Source organism: Miscanthus floridulus, chromosome 15 (genome assembly GCF_019320115.1).
Source record: "Miscanthus floridulus cultivar M001 chromosome 15, ASM1932011v1, whole genome shotgun sequence".
Taxonomy (NCBI): domain Eukaryota; kingdom Viridiplantae; phylum Streptophyta; class Magnoliopsida; order Poales; family Poaceae; genus Miscanthus; species Miscanthus floridulus.
This window is the reverse complement of record NC_089594.1, coordinates 7074052-7090526: the sequence shown is the minus strand read 5'-3', so window position 1 is coordinate 7090526 and position 16475 is coordinate 7074052. Positions and strand designations below refer to the sequence as shown.

Genomic DNA, 16475 nt, shown 5'->3' with positions numbered 1-16475 from the left:
GACTAGAAAATTTAGTTAATCATCTAAAACAAAAATTCAAGGAGATATGAAAGCAATAGCTCAAAGGTAGCTATCCAAGGAGGGGTTACAACAGACAAGGATGAGAATTAGCCAATCAATGATCAAGGAGCTAGAAAAATAATTTGATAGCAAAATAAGTTTTGCAAATCGACTAGTGCTAACTAGGCTTGCGTCCGACAGTCAGCATTGAGCTGATACCACTTTGTAACACCTGGTTTTAAGGACAAAACCAGATTTACACCATATGTGAGCCCCGGAAGTCAAATCTCACATACAGCTACAAATAAAGGGTAGTATCAAGAAACAATGCTTAATATATAACATACTTAGTATAAAAGAAATAACCTTAGATAGCAAATAGCGGAAAGACACTCCGATCTTTAGGTGATGACTCCACTCCACTGGATCCCAACTGACTGGTTGATCACAAGCCTAACTCCTCCTGAGGTGTGGGGGAAATAGCAAGAGTGAGTCCATGTCGAACTCAGCAAATATAACACGGGGTTTATGAGACTCAAAAATTGGGGGAAAATTCTCGGAGACACTTTGGAACACGATGAACCCAATTAAAGTATTTGGAGCTCATGAAAAGGTATTTTGGAGCATCTAAAAAATAGATTATGCTCGCAGAAACCCGGGAAAGTATTCCAGAAAAGGCCAAAAAACTCCTAGGACATTTTCACCAATGGTTGATGGATGATGAACTCAAAGGCGTGATTTGGAGTAGAAGAAGAATATCTTGTGAAACTCCAATGCAAAGATTAAGGTCAAGAAATCAAGGATTTTAGTAGAGAAAAGACAGAGACAGGCTAGAAAGAGAGACAAATGACTTACTAAACTTACTTTAAACCTTTTCTCAAACACAACACATAATCATGCAATGAACAAACATCTACTAGTAGGTGACAACACGCAAGGTTTAAGTCTAGGCATATGGTAACTGTCCCCTTAGGTAGCCCAAGTAATAGACCTGAAGCCTCCCTAGCGAGACCCCAATTACCACACTAAATGACCTAGACCCCCCTTTTGCGCCTACCTAGAAAGCTGCAACACTACTAGCAGAAGGTCTGCTACTACGTCAAGCCAGAGCCATGTGGCTTGAGGTTGCATGGTATATCCCGGGTGGTTGCTCCTGAACCGGTCCTTAGCGAGGGTGGACATAAGTACCCAAAAAGAAGGGGCCCAAGGTACTCATTCCCCTTAAACATGATCCATGTTGCTAAAAAACCAACTTTATATCCTCCGTTGCATAAGCCATTAGTCAGGATTATAGATCTTATATCATTGTGTCATCTGCGGGTTGGAGCAGCGAAGCATAACTACAGCTACCCATGCTTAAACCTAGGTACAAGGAATGATCAACAAGCAGTCTAGGAAATCCTTAGGGTTTGCAAGATTAGACACATGCATAAAAGTAAAGTAATTTAAAGTTGCATAGGTGAGAACATGGTCAAGGGGCACTTGCCTTTTACCCATATTCTAGCATCTCAGAAGTGTTCAACTTCTATATTCTGGTCTTCAGTTTTTGCTTCACCTGTCGGTCCTCAGCGCTCATGAACCGCTGTCCTACTCATAGCAACCAAGCAGAACAAACAGACAAACAAGGAGACATGACTAAGAACATTACATCACTCAAAAGGAAAAGCTTTAAAAAGAGCATACTAAAGGCACAGCTCGTTGCAATGGTCACGAAAGCGCAAGAACGACTGAAAACGGAGCTATCGTTGAAACGGAACGACTATCACACGAATTGCATTAACACATAGAAGGTAGAACTATAGGCTGCATTTATTTTAGATACCAAAACAAGGTGATGGGCATTGCAGAAAACATCCTAAAGTTGAATTAAGACAAATTAAAATTGAATTAGGAAACACGAGATTAAACCTTAGCCATATTTTAATTATAAATGTTATATACAAGTTATTCCATTTAAACATTTAATTTAGAAAACTTTAAAGCATGTGAGAGCATCTAATTGAATCATTATATGTCTCGCGTTTAAGCTAAACAAATTATAATTAAGAAACATTTAAATTGGTATTAATCAAGTTAATCATTTGATTTATGAAAGATCGAAGCATAAACCTAAGGTGCTTTTAATTAAAAAGGCATTGAATAAACATTAATCAAATTAATAGGATTAAACAAATAAGATTAAGAAGCATCACTACTGTAGCATCACAGCACTGTGAGTCGGGTACTGTTCCCTTGAATTACTGTAGCGGCGAGCTTTAGTGCCGAACTGTGAATTCGAGGTTCGCTAGACTGACTTAAATAGCCGAGCCAAGGACTGTTGTAACCTTGGGTTAACCATTTTGCGCGAAGCGAGGATGAAAGCACAAACGGGTTGCTATGTAGGTGCGGTCCACCCCTCGGCAAAGTTGGCCTAGGCCGTGTGCCGGGTCTGGGGTGTTACATTAGGTATTCAGAGCCGACTCTCGCGGTTTCACGGACACGTGGCGGGTCAGATGTGCGGGCATGGTGCGCATGCGCGTCGGCCCAGCGAGGACACAGCATGGCAATGCGCCTGGATGCACGGATGTGGCCAAGAGAGGAGTTCCTGGTCGGTGCCCCGCCATCTGGTATTCAACGGGGACATCGTATCCTTAGGGGGTGACTGTAACATCCTGCTTGTGGGCCAAAATAGGCCGGATCACAGTTGGGCTGGGGCTACAGTAGCTACACGGGATGCAGCTCAAGACTGTAGTTGCAGGCACTGTAGAACCGAATTGGGCCAAGCCAAACTAGAGCTGCTGCAGCGGCAAAAATGCTGTAACTCGGGTACTGTTGGGCCGGGCCAAACTCGGGCTACCGCAGTGGAAAATGCTGTAACATGGGTACTGTTCACACAAGTACTGCAGCTAAAAAATGATGTAACCCTGTACTGTTCACACGAGTTACTGACTCGAGGTTCGCCAGACTGACTTAAATAGCCATGCCAAGGGCACATAGGAACATTCGGTTAACTGTTTCGCGCGAATCGAGGACGAAAGCGCAAGCGGCTTGCTATGTAGGTGGGGTCCACCCATCGGCAGAGTGGGCCTGGGCCGTGTGTCGGGTCTAGGGTGTTACAGGGGCGGTTCCCGCGTTGACTGCTGCGCCCGTGTTGACTACCATGCGGCAGGCTGGGGTTGGGTCAGGCCGGTGAGCCACGACGGTGGATGCACATGGACCGAGGCAGGGTGGGGATGGATGGATTCGATCTGGGCCGTTGGCTGTAGATTGGACGGCTGAGGGCCGCCAGCGTGGTGATGGTCACCGGAGCGGCGCTCTGCGTGACGGGGGGCGCTGCGAGGGCGCTAGCGCCCACGCGGTTGGCATGGGGACGGGAGTGCTCGGGACGGCGCCCTCGTCCAGTCCCTTCTCCACGTCAGAGGAAGACCAGGGACAGTGGCGTGAGCGACGGTGGGGCTCAGGGTGTGGCCGTGCAATGGGAGAGAGAGAGAGCGCGAAGAGCATGAGAGTGGTCCTTACCATGCCGCAAAGCTTGTCGGCGTGCTCGCGTCAGCTGGGAAGTGGCGGAGGAGGAGATCGACAGCGGCGAGCTTGGAAACGGCGGCGGCTAGGGTTTGGGGGCTTGGGACGGCTGCGAGTGAGAGAGAGAGAGGGGGGGCGGTGGTGGCCGCTATTTATAGCGGCGGTGCTGCCACTACGAGTGGAGGAACGACAAGGGTGGGGGAGCGGTGACGGCGACGCTGCTAACCGCGGGCGAGCGGCAGAGCATGAGGTGCGGGGAGGGAGGCGATCGGGCTGCTGGGGGCTGCTAACAGGCGGGCCCCATGTATCGGTGGCGCTGATGTGCGGGCCCCGCTTGCCGTGGAGAGCGAGCAGGAGCGGGCGTGGCGGCGGCTGCGGCGCTACTTGGCTGGGCTGCTGCAGGCTGATGGGCCGAGGCCCATCATTTCAAGGAGAGCGCGCGAGAGGCCAGGGCGGGCCGCGGCGGAACCTGTTGCAAGAGTGGTTTAAATTAGGGTTACTTAGGCCCTGTTTGGAACACACGGAATTTTCCCTATTTCTGCATTTCTCCTATAAAATTAAACTGATTCTTGTGAAATTCCTATATGGTTCTTGTGAAATTTTTGCATTCTAAATGGGCCCTTACGGCCCTTACAATATATTCAGTTTGCAACTAAGAGACACTTTACCCTGAACTCTGAATCTACCAAGTACTGAGATTAGCAGAAGAAAACTGAAGATTCAACGAGAACAGCACTTACAACGCCACCACCTTGCCATCATCTGAGCAACTCACTCCCCGATTCAATGAAGATCCAGTAGGATCGTCTGCTACTCTCTCTCCGAAACTCAAAAGAGGTTTCCCTGAAAAATAACACCAGTAGAATTTGCTTAGGCACTAATACATTTCAAGAACCTAGTCTGTCATCTGTTTTAATATTGCCCCATCAGAAAATTATTTGCGCCCACCTTGTTCGTTGATGGAAGCACAAGAGCCAAGCCTCTGAGACACAAGCAAAGAGAAGAGCAAGAAGTAGGCAGCAGCTCTGATGCTGCGTATCTCTACCATTTCTGTGCCGTGTGTTCCCAAGCCCAGGAAAAGAGCCCAAACCTCGTCTCTCTACTGCCACCGCCACCGCCACCACCATAGATTAAAGAACGAGGGAAGGGAATAAAAGTGGGGCACCACCGCCACCACGGGAGGCTGTGAGGCTGTGATGCTGTGACCCGTGGTTATTGACTGACCGACCGTGGGAGGGACACACACGGATTGGATTGCATACCACCGCAAGAAACGAATCGAGATGCCATAACCGAATAATCTCCATCTGTTTAATTTGACCCCTCTCCTGAAAGATGTCATAAAGGGGAGTGCTTAGTTTTAAGGATGAAATGCGAAATGTGCATACCACCACCACCACCACCACGGGTTCATTTATTTGCATACCACAGCAGCTCTGATTGCATACCACCACCACCATAGCCGTGTTCATTTTTTGCTACGAGATGCGCAAGCGCCGCAGACCGTTCGGCTGGATTATCTAGCGTTTTCCGCTCGTCTCGATCGCCAACGCGCTTATGAGCGGAAACAAACACGCCCAAAGACAGAACAGGGACAGAAGGAAGGGCTCACATAGAAGCCAAACCTGCAGCAAAGAGACCCAGCGGGTTCAGGGGCAGGGGTGGGTTTCCACGCAAATAATAGTCTAGGGCTGGGGCGGGTTTTTGTGTCAGGTTTCGGGTGCGGGTCCATGTATGTTCCAACCGGCGCCGACCTGTCCTGTTGCTATCCCTACCGCGACCCTTCCTCTCCCTAGCTAGGCGTGCATCCTCCACCCCTTTCTCTCTGCGACGCTGACTGCCTCTCACCTGCCTCTCCCCATGACACCAGCCGCCCCGCCCCTTTCTCTCCCCTCGACAACCTCCGGCGGGACATAGCAGATCCAGCAGGGGACGCGGCAGATCTGCCGCACGGTATTTACTCATAAGCAAAGCATAAGCAAAGACTTCTTGATTGTCAAGCAAAGATCCGCCGCACGATCATTGAAAACAAACAAGACTACTTGCATCACGTCTAAATCCACCGCATGACTCCTCTCGAAGAACTCGACGACACGACAAAAGGACTCGAAAGTTGGCACGGGGCCGGTTGTATTGATTTGGTTGTGAACCCTTATTACAATGGTCGAGGGTCAATATTTATACCCTGGACAAAACATGAGTCCTAGAGGACTACGATTCACAAAGCAGCTTGAGCTAACTTATTTGCTTCTTCATTGTACTCCCTAGGGATATGATGCAAGGTTACTACCAGGAAATTCTTCAAAAGTTCTCTACACTCCTCATAATATTCTCTTAACACATTGTTCTTGCAATCATACTGACCATTCAGTTGGTTAATCACCAACTCAGAATCCCCAAAGATTTCAACAGCAACGGCCTTTACTTCTATAAGAAGCTGAAGCCCTCTAAGCAATGCTTCATACTCTGCTTGATTATTAGTAACATGAAACTCAATAGGAACCGCATACTCAAAAGTTTTCCCTTGTGGGGAAATCAAGAGAATACCAGCACCACCACCTTTGTTACAAGATGATCCATCGAAGAACAAGGCCCAAGGCACAATGCTTATCGCCTCAACAGAAAGATCCCGATGTTGGGTAATAAAATCGGCAATAATTTGACCCTTTACCACCTTTGCCGATTCGTACCTTAAATTAAATTCTGACAATGCTAAAATCCATTTGCCAATTCTTCCATTCAAAATTGGCATCGATAACATATGTTTGATCACATCAAAACTAGAAACTACCACGCATTCGGCATTCAACAAATAGTGCCGAAATTTGGTACATGAGTAATACACACACAAGCAAAGCTTTTCTGTAGCCGAATACCTTGTTTCCGGGTCTAGTAGTTTTCGGCTAAGATAAGCTACGACTCTTTCTTTTCCTTCAAATTCTTGCATAAGGGCCGATCCTATCGTTAGGCTATCAGCCGCCACATACAACTTAAAAGGCTTGTCAAGTTGTGGAGGTACTAGCACAGGTGGTGCCTTCATATATTGTTTGATCTCATCAAAAGCCTTTTGTTGTATGTCACCCCATACAAATTTTTGATCCTTCTTGAGCTTTAATAAAGGAGAAAAGGGCAAAACTCTCTCTGATAGATTGGATATGAATCTTCTTACAAAATTGATTTTGCCTAACAATGACTGTAATTCTGTGAGATTGGTTGGCGGCACAATTTTGTCTATTGCTTCCATGCTCTTTTTCCCAACTTCAATTCCTCCTTTATGAACTAAAAATCCCAAAAACTCTCCAGCCGAAACTCCAAAGGCACATTTGTTTGGATTCATCTTCAAGCCATGCTTTCTTGTGCACTCCAGAGTCTTTCTTAAATCGGCTAAATGTCCTTTATGATTCCTAGACTTGACTACTACATCATCGATGTAGATCTCTACAATCTTGCCGATTAGTTCGTGAAAAATATAATTCATAGCTCTTTGATAAGTTGCACCGGCATTCTTTAACCCAAATGTCATGACTATCCATTCAAACAAACCAATATGACCAGGACATATGAAAGCTGTTTTAGAAATATCTTCCATTGCCATAAAAATTTGATTATAGCCAGCATTACCATCCATAAAACTAATGACTTCATAACTTGCTGCTGCATCTACTAGTAAATCAGCAACTGGCATTGGGTAACCATCCATGGGAGTTGCCTTATTAAGATTTCTGAAATCTATACAAACTCTCATTTTTCCATTTTTCTTGTATACCTGTACTATATTTGAAATCCACTCTGCATACTTGCATGGCCGAATGAAGTTTGCTTCTATTAATCTTTCAATCTCCTTCTTCACATCGGCCAATACTTCCTCTTTGTATATCTTCCGTGGAGGTTGTTTATAAGGACGAAATCCAGGTTTAATGGGTAATCGATGCTCAACAATGGAACGATCCAATCCAGGCATTTCCGTGTAATCCCAAGCAAAACAATCTTTAAACTCTTTCAACAGATCTATCAACTTTGATTTATATTCTGGGTCTAACTTTGCACTAATATACATCGGCCTTGGCTTAGAACCATCACCAACATTAATTTCTTCCAACTTATCAGCCGACATAAAACCACGCCCCAACTTTCCTTTGTTGCCATCGACGGGGTTTCCCATTAAAAATCGCTATGAGAGCCGACTGCTTGGATCGGCTGTTGGCCCTCGCTGAAAACATTTACAGGACCTTCTTTCCACACTTTTCCAGAGAAACAATCGACGCCTTCATATTCCCAATAGGTAGATTCTGTGGCAGCAACACTTACCGAATTATCAGCATGTACAACTTCAACGTCATCTCCAATCCATTGAATGAGAATTTGATGCATAGTTGAAGGAATACAACAATTAGCATGGATCCAATCTCTGCCCAAGAGTAGACTATATGCCCCCTTGCCATCAATGACAAAAAAGGTAGTAATCAGAGTTTTTGACCCAATAGTCAGCTCAACATGGATAGCACCTCGGGTATCGGAAGGATTGCCAGCAAAGTCCCTAAGCACCATGTCAGTTTTCAACAATTCTTCATTAGTCATCCCAAGCTTTCTGAAGGTAGTATAAGGCATGATATTAATAGCAGCCCCTCCATCAACAAACATCTTGGTTAAAGGCTTGCCATTGACATATCCTTTTAAATAGAGTAGTCTTAAGTGACGATTCTTGATTGGTTTGTCAAAAACAGCCTGCTGCGTTAATACAAGCTGAGCCATCAAATCCTGACATTCACTTTCATCAAAATTAGAGTACACCTCTTCTTGGACATCTTGGCTTTCGGGAGCTATAAACTCTGATGGGAGGAAGAAAGCCATGCAAGCATTAGCCGAAGGACCACATCCATCAGGCTTCTTTTTAGGACGCCATATTTGCTTTGTTTCGGTAACTTCCTGTTCCAACTCCCTATTCCTCAACCGTTGCACTCTTCTTTTCTGACTTTTCCTCAGGCCTGGAGGACACCATTGTCCTTTTTGCCATACGTATCTATAGAAGTCAGCTTCTTCATCATGCACTCTATCATGAATCCAACCTTGACCCGCAACTCTTTTCCGTTGCTGATTCTCAAAATCATCTATTTTTAGGCGCCAATCATCTTCAGGAACCTTCGTTCCAAGTCTTTCATAAACAGGACGGCGGTTGACTCGAGATTGCCTATACTTGGAGTACTGAGCACTACATTCTGGACAATTATTCCTTGCAGGCAACCTCAAGCCTTCATTCCAACAATGTCTAAAGAACGAACAACCCCAATGAGACTGCTCCTGTTCTGTCATGTATTCTGCTTGCTTCCTTCGGTATACCTCTTCTTCATACCTCCGGCATTCTTCCATAAACCATTGCTTCTTATAGTATTCCTTCTCTTGCTCTCTCTGCCACTTGTTTAGCAAAATACGTGATGTAACTCTGGGTTTGGAAGTTTGACCTTTCTCGGTTCGGCTATTTTGAAACCGAACTCGTTGCTGCAGTTCTCTATTGGTGACTTGCCGATCCGGGTCAACAGCACCACTTTCCTTTGCTCTATCAGAAGTCAACACCTTCACCTTGCCTTTACCTTTGAGATCATTGGCAGAGACCATATTCACAGAGAAAGAAATCATATTTTGTGGAAAAGGCTGATCATTAATTTTCATCTTGCCATCAAACCTCAAATGTCCCTCTTGGATAGCTTTCTGGATTCGTATTCTGAACACTCGGCAATCATTGATAGAGTGAGAATTAGTGTTATGGAAGCCACAATACTTTTTGTCTTTCACTCCTTCAGGACGTAGCATAGGATGTCCTTCTGGCAGCTTGATGCGTCCTTCCTTTATCAACAATGCAAAAAGCCTGTCTGCCTTAGTAACATCAAAATCATAGGTTCCCTTTTGTTGTTTCAACCAGCGTTGACTAACTTGAGTGGGTTCCTTTGCCCAATTCAACTCAGCCGTAGCTATCTCATCTTCATCAATATACTCAGTCGCTTCCTCCAGAAAACCTTGATACACCTCATTAGTGGCATTGTTCTTCTAAAAGCGATTATCTCTCCTGAATCCTTGGGCCTGATTACTCATAGCTGCTAAACGCTGCGCAAGTTGGCCAAGATCATCAAACTCCATGCCGAACAACTTTTCCCTGATATTCGGCAACATTCCTGCTATAGCCATTCCAGGTAGTTGATCATCTGGTAAATTCAGAGAATAACACATATTCTTGGTCTCCCTAAATCTGCAAAGATATTCCAATGGTGTCTCATTTGTTCTCATCCTCAGACTCATGAGATCAACCAACTTTTTCTCATTAGTACCCGTGTAGAAATATGAATGAAACTTCTGCTCTAGCTCTGCCCACGTACCAATGGAATGAGCTGGTAAAGATGTGAACCACGTGAAAGCTGGTCCTGTAAGAGACAAAGGAAAATATCGAATCCTCCAAGCTTCATCTGAAGCAGCCTCTCCAAGCTGCATCAAGTACCGACTGACGTGCTCTATGGTACTAGTATCATCTTGACCAGAAAACTTGGTCAAATCTGTTGGAGGCTTCACCCTTGGAGGTAACGCCACTCTGTTGTACCATTCTGGATAAGGAGACTTGTATGAATAAGATTGATTCTTTGGCTTCAAGCCGAACTGATTTTGCATCATGTCAGCCATCCTATGCATCAAAACATCAATGCCTGAATCCTGATTTCCTTGTACTTGCACTCCAGAAGGCAATCCTGAAACACTCCTATACCCTGGATTTGGCACAGCATTGATAGCACTGTAATTAGTAAATTCTTGATACCCATCTCCATACATATTCTTCTGCAATCTGTTTGATGCTGGAGAAACTCTATAAGCTGAAGGTGGCACTTCTCCTGTGGTACCAAATGTCACCTGGCCATAGGTGGGATGTGATTGCTTTTCAGTGTGAGTCAATCCACCTATATTTGAAGGCGACGCCACTTCTTTTCCAATAGGCTTCTCCTGATACTTTGGAACATTGAAAAGCGTCGGTCCACTGAGTGGTCCAACATTTTCTTCAAAGTATTTATCAACCATTGGACCAAAAGTACTGATCATGATTGCTCGAAAGGTATTCAGAAAAGCTGTGTGATGGTTTGTCATGGTTTCTCCCATAGCTTTATAAACCAGGGCTGCCATCTTCTGAGCATCCTCCTCTTCAGTGTAATCAGTTTGATGCGGAAGAAGAACCCTTGGCATTGACTGCTTTTGAAACACTTTATTGCTCTTGTTTTTGGAAAAAGACATCAAGCACTTTCGTTGGTATTGCTCACATGCTTGTAGCATTAAATCCCTGTAATTATCTGGCAATTCTGTCATGCTCACATCCAGAACATGATCATTGTTGATCTCAGACGCCATCTTAAACTAACAGATTGGTCCCACCGGGCGTGCCAAAAAGTGTGTTGACACAAAATGTTACGCACTGTGCCTCACACACAGCAAGCCAGAAAGCGTGGCTTCAATCGGATTCCCGGGTGCCTCGTGATCTGGAAACGTGCCAGTCAGTTTGACCTGAAAACTAACAAGGGATAAAACAATTAAATGCCAAACCAGAACATGTCGGGTGAGACCAGACAGTTCCATATATATGGCCCTGAAGCCACTTACAACGACACACGGCTATAGAAAGCTGTCTGCCAACAAGTTTATAAACCATTCGGTTAATCGTAAGATGAACACAAGTAAAGATACAATTACCGGATGCATGTGCACGGGATGACATGTTTGCACAAGTAGAATTAATCATGAGTTAATACATAACCAAGCTCAGCAATCTAGCCGAGTTGGGGTCCATGAAGAAGGAACGTGCAAATAAATACACTTAAAATAATCTAAAACCTGCATCTACCGCACGACACCTAGTTTCGTCAAAGCTTAAACGTAATTAAACCGCATGAACCCACGACATATGACAATCTAGATCAAAATAATTCAGCCATTACGAGCGTATTATCTATTTGCGAAGGTAATACGAAAATAATGATCATTGAAGCACGAATAAAACCATAAGAGAGGGCCGAACAATATCGATCTAGATTGGGCAGAAGTGTGTTACAAATATATAAAATATTTAAAACATGCAACACTGGATAACTTAATGAATCTATTTAGATTTGCCATATCTAATAGAGCCGATAACTATCTTGCTTTCACTAAGCATATTGAACAAACGCCTGCCGCACGGTATTTACTCATAAGCAAAGCATAAGCAAAGACTTCTTGATTGTCAAGCAAAGATCCGCCGCACGATCATTGAAAACAAACAAGACTACTTGCATCACGTCTAAATCCACCGCATGATACTAAACATGATAACAAGGTTGTCGGAACTTACGGAGGTCGACGGATCGATGACTCCTCTCGAAGAACTCGACGACACGACAAAAGGACTCGAAAGTTGGCACGGGGCCGGTTGTATTGATTTGGTTGTGAACCCTTATTACAATGGTCGAGGGTCAATATTTATACCCTGGACAAAACACGAGTCCTAGAGGACTACGATTCACAAAGGAACTTTTAAACAAACTTGGAAACTTACGATTCCTTACCCTAAACTTTTAGATTTCTTTATTATTACAACTTTCATCTTTCCGATCGGCATTGCCTGCCATCTTCTATTTTCCCGAATGGAGTCACCGCCTTCTGGAATAACCGACCGCACAAGCAGTTAGCCGACCGCCTGTTTCGTTTGCCGAACACCTTTCTTCCCGCATGCGGGTCCACCCGTCATCCTCCAGAATCGACCAAAATCCAGTGTTAACAACATCATAATATATAGAGTTCGCAACGGAAATTCAAATTACAAACCGAGTTCACAATTATTTATTACAACACCAAGTTCAAATCTGATACTTGAAAGCAACATAGTTTTGAAACTAACACAAAGCAACATAGTTTTGAAACTAACACATTGTCACATGTTCAATACACTGCGAGGTTAGAAACCACCTCCAACCAAAAGCACAAGAGAGGGGTATAAGAACACGACCATGCCCATTGGCCTCTACTCAGCGGCGTCCACTGCGGGACTAAAGCAACTGATACAGTAACCTTTATAGAGAGTGTCACCTGCAACAGAGTGGATAAAACCCTAAGTACTCAATTGTACTACCCGTCAGGAAATAAAATAAAAGACACCAAGGATATGCAGGACTATATTTAGAAGAGTGAATTGGTAGCAACACTTTGCAAAAAGCTTACTCAAATAATCCTTACATTCAAATTTTAGCTCCAAAATTAAAGTTGAGCTATTTAGAGCTTCATTAGCACTATCCTACATAACACACTTGATTAGAGAGAGCATCATAGCAAACAAAATAAATTTCCACCTGTCAACAATTATATTTCATAAATTACTACGATGCTGGCTAGTGACTAAGTTTCTCACAATCCGGGAGATACGGTGATTCGAATCGATTACATCTAGTTGGGTAAAGCCCGCATCACACACCCTTGCAAACCCGGCCAATGGTTCGTGGTAGTCACCGTTCACTCTATTCGGCGGTGAGTTAGGACCGCGTCACAAAGCTCGTCTCCTCCCGGCAATGCTAATGGTCTAGTATATAATAACTCATCCCGTACGAGCTAATTGGTTTCATGGTCGGAGTGACTTATCCGGCCGTAATGTGAAGGTACGTGTAACACCCGATTTTAAGGACAAAACTAGATTTGCACCATATGTGAGCCCTGGAAGTCAAATCTCACATATAACTACAAATAAAGGGTAGTATCAAGAAACAATGCTTAATATATAACGTACTTAGTATAAAAGAAATAACCTTAGATAGCAAACAGTGGAAAGACACTCTGATCTTTAGGTGATGACTCCACTCCACTAGATCTCAACTGACTGGTTGATCACAAGCCTAAACTCCTCCTGAGGTGTGGAGGGAATAGCAAGAGTGAGTCCATATCGAACTCAGCAAATATAACACAGGGTTTATGAGGCTCAAATGGCTGACACTAGTTAAACTGCATGTAGCTTTTAAGTGTATATCATGTTTGGCAAATATCAGCAACAAGGTAGTATTATTCCCATAACACATGATCAAGTGAAAATGAATAATGAATAGAATATAAACAACATAAATAAGAAATTAACATAATTCAATTGTGAACATCTATTCCATCAGTTTTTTGGGCCACCCGTATCCGTGGGCACGGCTAGTATACTAGTTTGTTAAACTCTGCGCAGAGGTGTACACTTTCACTGTGAGTCGTGATTTCCAAATATGCGGGTTAATTACTCGTGAGACACCAAAAATCATATAAAGTCTTTCAAAGGCTCGTCTAACAAGTTAGGGCCGCTAAGGTTTCTGTGGCCTACGAATGTAGGACTCCCCTTCCCTATGGCACAACGACCGCAGCCGATACACATAAAGACAGGGGTTCGCACTACACCCAACCCGAAAACACACCCCTCTTGCGCCAAAAAGGGAACCTCTAACAAGCTAGAAAAGGATCTTCAAAAGGCTAGAGCCAGAGCCATGTAGCCCTCACAGCTGTACAGCTTGTCCTAGCTTTTGCCAAAGGATAAGTCCTTACAGAGGGTCAAGAACATCTAGCAAAAGCTAGAGCTCTTCTCACCCTTTAATTCATGTTGCTAGAAAGTCATCTTATTGTTTATAGCTTATTCATTAGTCAAGTTACAACACTACAAGAGGTTAGGCCTTCTATGACTAACTGATTGTGACAATTATAGTCTTTTTCTTGTCATTGTACCCCTTCTATGACACAACAGTGACGATATGGCTGTGGTCATAGAAGGTGGGTCATAATCCCCCTTCTGTGACTAACAGACCCAGTTGTCATTCATCTTAGTGACAATTGCACGTTTGTCACCCGGTTATGACGACGGTATTTGTCACTATATTTGTCATAACATATTTGATGGGACGTTGACAAGTGTCCAGTGATATCACGTGGCACAGACAGTATGACGAAAACAAATTGTCATAAAAACGAATTTAGCCCAGTTGGCCCATATAGCATGGGCTAGTTTTTACAATTATAATTCGAATAAGCCCAATTGACCCATATGCAGGCCGATCATTTTTTGGCCCATTTGTTGACAACCTTTTTATTTTTTTACCATACTGGCTCAGTAATATTCCAGCCGAGTTTGCATCTAATTTTACGACCCAAGCCCATATAAACAACCATCATAAATAATAAACCATATATAATTTAATAACAATAATAATTAGACATCCAAATAGATCATTTCCTCCATAATTTAATGGTTCATACAATAGTTCTAACCATTCAACAATGATACAAATGAATCACATCATCAAAATACAAGATCATCAACAGCCGACAGTTCTACAGGTCACCAAAGTTCTACAAGTCCACCAAAGTTCACTAACAGATCATCAGATCACACTGAACTTGCATCTGGACTGCATGTTTTTGTCTTTGGATCTATGCTGTGTGTGCTGGATACACAAGAACAACTTTAATCCTCCATTGTTGGATTCTGATCTGGAGTTCTAGACTTTGGCACTCATTGATATCTGCAAGCGTCATACAATACAAGAGTATAGGAAAAATGAATATCGATGAACAGGTAACTGGAGGTAAACTTGAAAGAAAAAAGTGAATTCTAGAGAGCTGCTGACCTTGGCACCCATCTGACAGGTATGGGTTGCCTGCAAATCCATCGAGGCAGCTACAATAAGAAGACATACCACTAGCCGACTATCAAATAACTAATATCAATTACACGATACAAGCAAAGTCTCACCTGCTCCCATCGAGTGCAATCCATGATGCTTGCAGTGGTTCCAACGAGTTATGCAGTTCTTACAGGTACTGGAGGTTCTTCAGTCCTCCCAGATCTGGAACTAGAGGGCCTGAGATGCCTGCGTTCCCCAAATCCCTACAAAAAGCAATACACAGCTACTTGAGCTTCAATCTAGACAGAGTTTGCAGACAAACTTACACCGTCAGACACACTGTTGTCCAGATTCCATAAGTACATGCACGACACATTAAGAAATGACTAATGCTTCCCCAAAAGAAAACTATATCTTCAAATGTTGAACTAAAGCACACAAAGAGTTTGTGATCTGTCGGGCCTATCCTAAACGTTTTCTCATAATAGTGATATAAGGGGGTAAACAAAGGAGGCAAGGTAGTGCTAACCGCATGGGCGAACAAGGGGCGGCGGCACTGGCAGCAAGGGGCGCCGGCAGGCAGCAGCACTGCGGCAGCTGCAACAAGGGGCGAGTTGTAGGTTGGCCTAGGCGGCGGCAGCGGCGTGGTAAGGGCTGCGTGGCGGCAGCCTGATGATGCACATCGCGGTGATGAACTGACGGGGTCAGGGGATTGGGAATCGAGAGCTAGGTGATTCCTTGATGTTGTGCACCCTCGAGGATGGGGATGGCATCGGTGTGGCGGCGACGTGGAGGCGAATGGTGGTGAGCTTGAGATCGGCGCCCTCGCCGTGGTGCTCGAGCGCCCTGTCGACGCGCTTGGCGAACTCGAGCGCGCGGCGCCGCCGCCCTTGCCCGACACCATGGCGTCGCACTCCTGCTGGAGCAACGGCCCCAGATCCAGTTTGTCGAGGGAATCGGCGGGCATCGGGGTGTGGGGGCGTGGGAGAGGGAGACGCCTTCCACGCCTTGGCGCGAGGAAGCGGATGGCGACGGGGAGCGGCGGGCGCGGACGGTCTCTGGTGGAGCGGCGTTACTGGGGGAGAAGGAAAGGATTGGGGGTTTGGGGGCTTCACTGGATACTTATTGCAGCGACCATTTTACCAATTTACCCCCTGCTGTAGGGCTAAATTCCCAACTATATATGGATAGAAACGTCATTTCAGCTCAAATTTTTGTAAGAGCGGAAGGGCTGGAATGCCCCTAGGTCTTGGCGCCCGCTGCCAAATCTTGGCATTCAAAAGCTTTTCCACTTACCAAATAAAAAAAATATGATTTTTAGACCATAAATGAAAT

At 44.5% G+C, this 16475-nt stretch overlaps 1 long non-coding RNA gene across 1 annotated transcript; it reads right to left on the bottom strand.

Moving 5' to 3' along the window:
* Positions 1-14918: 14918 nt before the first annotated feature.
* LOC136507952 (uncharacterized) lies at positions 14919-15391 on the bottom strand. Its single transcript, XR_010771799.1, has 3 exons — positions 15269-15391; positions 15144-15173; positions 14919-15038 (listed from the first exon to the last, which is right to left on the bottom strand). It is a non-coding gene; the product is annotated as an uncharacterized lncRNA (long non-coding RNA).
* Positions 15392-16475: the final 1084 nt, after the last annotated feature.